The sequence below is a fragment of the Nansenia antarctica genome (genome assembly GCF_963989245.1).
Source record: "Nansenia antarctica genome assembly, chromosome: 13".
Taxonomy (NCBI): domain Eukaryota; kingdom Metazoa; phylum Chordata; class Actinopteri; order Argentiniformes; family Microstomatidae; genus Nansenia; species Nansenia antarctica.
In genome coordinates, this window is record NC_137683.1 from 19,335,295 (window position 1) to 19,340,294 (window position 5,000).

Below are 5,000 nucleotides of genomic sequence, written 5' to 3' on the forward strand. Positions count from 1 at the left end.
CTCTCCAACAGTTAGTTAGCTGTACAATAGATTCTATACTGTCTGATTTGTGTCAGAATATTCACAGATGCTTTGTTGGTTAGCAGATAGTTGTGTATCTTATGAACATCTACCGATGTTGAATTGTTACATGCATAGTTATTGGTACGTACAAGCCTATCTCTCAACAACTTACTAGACCATTATGTCATGTTTCATAGACAAGAGTAAATGCTTTTGAATGTAGAACATATCATGAGAGATCAGAGGAGGGACTTGAACACATCTGGGTAGTTAGCTGTCATTCCATTTTTGAGTTTTCATCTGAAATTGATTTGTAACTTTCCAGAGTTAGGCTACCCCAGTAGACAGACAGACAGACAGACAGACAGACAGACAGACAGACAGACAGACAGACAGACAACAGACAAGCAGGCAGACAGACAGACAGACAGACAACAGACAAGCTGACAGACAGACAGACAGACAGACCGACCGACAGACAGACAGACATGTGTGGTTGTTGTCAGTTGTAAAACGTATGTTCCCCACACAGCGTATACCATATTATTTATTGTTTTAACATTTAGTACAGCCCGCTACATTTCCGTATCTGCCCTCTACACTTTCCACTAACTGAATCCAAACTCTTCTCAGTCAAAGCCTTAATTAACCAAGTGCACCCTTTACTGGCCAAGCCTGCATATTCATATTCAGATTCAGAAAACTTTATTGTCCATCAAATTTCCATTTTCATCCATTCCATAAGATTTTCTGATTTTCCTAAAAAAAAAAAAAAAATTATAACAGAGGGAATGAAGGATTTGTTGTAAGTGTTTATTTTTGCCACAGGAACTTTAAAGCCGTAACCTGATGGGAGTAGTTGGAAAGAGTTGTGGAGTCGGTGTGTGGGGTCCTAGGGCTGTATGATGAGTGTGTGTGTGTGTGGTGGGGGGGGGGGGGGGGGGGGGGGGGACGGTCCTGTGGTTGTGTGCTGAGTGTGTGTGTGTCATAGATACAGTCATAGATAATACAGTAATATATAATAAGTTGAATCTAATCTAATCTAATCTTATATTGTGGCAGCTTTGGAGGGTGTTAGCTGTCATTCTCATTTTTGAGTTTTCATATGAAATTGATTCATGACTTTTCAGAGATATGCAGACAGACAGACAGACAGGCAGGTAGGCAGGCAGACAGACAAACAGACAGACAGACAATCAAACAGACAGGTAGGCATACAGACAGACAGACAGACAGACAAACAGACAGGTAGGCATACAGACAGACAGACAGACAGACAGACAGGCAAGCAGGCAGGTAGACAGACAAACAGACAGACAGACAGACAGACAGGCAGACAGACAAACAGACAGACAAACAAAAAAACTGACAGGTAGGCATACATACAGACACACAGACAGACAGACAGACAGACAAGCAGGCAGACAGTCAGACAGACAGACAGACAGGCAGGTAGGCAGACAGACAGGCAGGTAGGCAGACAGACAGACAGTCAAGCAGGCAGGTAGACAGACAGACAGACAGGCAGAGAGGCAGACAGACAGACAGACAGGCAGAAAGACAGACAAGCAGACAGGCAGGCAGGCAGACAGACAGACAGACAGGCAGGCAGGCAGGCAAGCAGGCAGAGAGGCAGAGAGACAAACAGACAGACAGACAGACAGACAGGCAGAGAGGCAGACAGACAGACAGGCAGGCAGACAGACAAGCAGACAGGCAGGCAGGTAGGCAGACAGACAGACAGACAAGCAGGCAGACAGACAGACAGACAGACAGACAGACAGACAGACAGACAGACAGACAGGCAGACAAATCAATCAAATCAAATTTTATTTGTATAGCGCATTTCTTACAAGATGCAACTCAATGCGCTTAGACAGACAGGCAGGCAGACAGACAGGCAGGTAGGCAGACAGACAGGCAGACAGGCAGACAGACAGACAGACAGGCAGACAGACAGGCAGATTGACAGACTTTGTTGGGTCCAACTGCAGTGTAGGTCTCAAAGTCTGTGTGAGGCCGGTGACAGGAGTCTGTTATCAGTGTCATAAATACTAGAGGGAGACGGGTGTCAGAGCAGGAGACACCATGTTCCTAACTGAGCATACAGACACCAAAACACACACACACACACACACACAACCACAACGCGCGTGCACACACACACACACACACACACATAGACACACGGACACAAGTGCATGCATGCACACACACACACACACACGCACACACAGACACACACACACACACACATGTGCATGCACGCACGCACACACACAGCCAAAACGAGCACACACATACACATACACACCCACACCCACACACACACACACACACACACACACACGCACACACTCAAACACACACACAACACACACACACACACACACACACTCTCTCTCTCTCCTCGTGAACTTTGCACAGCGCCGCTGTGAGGACGTGGCAGCGTTGCAGACTGAGATGAACAGATAAAACACACTTCATGAAAAGAGACCCGAGCGTTATTGTGATATGATCTAATAGTCTCATCAGTGTCATCGCTCCGCATTCTTCTCCTCCGGGCCTTATCTGGTTACCTCATCTGCCTGTAAAGGGCCTGTGTGACGTGTACGGACATCTCTTGTAGGAATGACGTATTATTAGTATTAATATTGTTATTGTTGTTGTTATTGTTGTTGTTATTGTTGTTGTTATTGTTGTTATCAATAATCCACTTCTCTGTCCCTCCCAGGCAACTGTCAACCAGACTACTAGTCAGAGCTGCTCCAGATCAACCAGACTACTAGTCAACCAGACTACTAGTCAGAGCTGCTGTGCGGGTGCTGCTTTGAGAAGGAGAGAACGAAAGAAGAGGAGAAGCAAAAGAGAAGCAGAGAGAGACAGAAAGACACAGAGAGTGAGAGAGAGAGAGAGAGAGATGACGATCGGCAAGAGCTCCAAAAAGAGTTCCCTCTGGAGCTCCATCAGGTCTCCCAAGTTCCTGGACAAGGCCAGCGGCTTCTACGGCCGCCTCGACGAACCGGACACGGAGACGGGTGGGGGAGAGGGGGAGGAGGAGAGAGGGAGGGAGGCGGAGGAGGAGAGGGGGAGGAGGAGAGTGGGGAGGTGAGGGGACCGTGCCCGGGTGGCGTAGAGGCGGGGGGAGGCCAGGGGGGGGAGAGAGGAGGAGGAGGAGAGCCGGGGGTGTTTGACTTCAACCAGGGGATGGAGGAAGACGACAGAGACTCCCTCCTCCACAGGAAACCGGTGACCAGACGCAGCAGTCGCTGGAGGAGCTCCAGGAGGAGGAGGAGGAAGGAGGAGGAGGAGGAGGAGGAGGAGGAGGAGGCCAAACCCCAGAGCCTCTCCCCCAGCCCTGAGAGCCCAAGTCTGGGCATGGAGACGGAAGCGGGGGGCGTCCCTGTCCTGGAGGTCGCCTCTACTGTGGAGGGAGAGGTGGGAGAGAGGGAGGGAGAGAGGGATGAGGGAAGGGGGGGCAGAAGGCCATGCTCGCCCACTTTGAGGTACGGGAGGAGGCGGACGATCAGGTGCTGATAAAGGACAAGAAGAGAGGGAGGGAAGAGGAGGAGGAGGGAGGAGAGGAAGATGAGGGGACCAGAGGGGATGAAGGTTGTGAAGAGGAGCACGCTGAAAAACTACCGCAAGGTGAGACAGAGAGAGAGAGAGAGAGAGAGAGAGAGAGAGAGAGAGAGAGAGAGAGAGAGAGAGCGTGTGTGTGTGTGTGTGTGTGTGTGTGTGTCCACCAGCCTCCCTTCCCTTTCAGACATCCTTGGGGAAATTCCACTCTTTATTTGTCGTTTCCAGCAGCAGCCTTATCCATCCCTGGCTGGTTACAGATTAACAGACAGACTAACAGAGAGAGAGAGAGAGAGAGAGAGAGAGAGAGAGAGAGAGAGAGAGAGAGAGAGAGAGAGAGAGAGAGAGAGAGGCAGAGAGAGAGAGAGGGAGGAAGGAGGAGGGATTGCGTAGCTCTCACTCTGAGAGAAGCACTATAGGAGGGGGAAGTTGTTTAGTCAGTTGTTTAGTCATGGAAACCATATCACCCTAATAAACATTGGAAACCATATCACCCTAATAAACATTGGAGACCATATCACCTTAATAAACATTGGAAACCATATCACCCTAATAAGCAGGTGCCTTATTAGACTCAGAGTCCAGTCTCCTCAGAGCCGTTTGGCTGAACTCTAAAACACGTGTTTTTTCATAACTGAGTTCGTCACGGTCAGTGGTGTACTGGATAGTGGAGCGTAACCCTATGTAACCCCTCTGTTTAATGTTAGGGTCACCCTCTGGTTAATGCTGGGGTCACCCTCTGGTTAATGTTGGGGTCACCCTCTGGTTAATCTTAGTGTTCAGCTATATATATATATATATATATATATATATATATATATAGGCAAGGCAAGGCAAGGCAAGGCAAATGTATTTATAATTCGTTTTTTCTTTTTTTGTAAAGGGACAATGCATATTAATGAACATTAAAAATGTAAATATACCAGATTCAGCCAGAAGGCTAATTTTCATCCATCCCTCGCCAGTTATAAAAAAGGCTTCCTAAAAAGATAAAATAACATCAGACAGTAAAAGCATACATAGCGAAGGTATGTAGGTATGTAGGTTTAAAGGTATTAAAAAAGATAAATGGATAAGCCCATACAATAACAACACAGTACAAGCAAGCAGTAGCGACAACACAGTAACACACAGAAACCCAGTACAGACATATAGCGTTCAGCATAGACAACAACGGACAAGCTGACATGACACAGAAACATAGAACATGTAACATTTCAGTGCTGACAGGCTTGCGTATTAATCATCCATTGTATGGCAGTGATGGCTGAACGACCTGTAGGTATACTATATTATATATATACTATATATAGGTATAGGTATATTATAGCACATATTCATACAATTGAATGCAAACTCAGTTTGTGTGCTTTACATAAAGACATGCAATAGAACAACAATTAAAAAGTTACAATAAA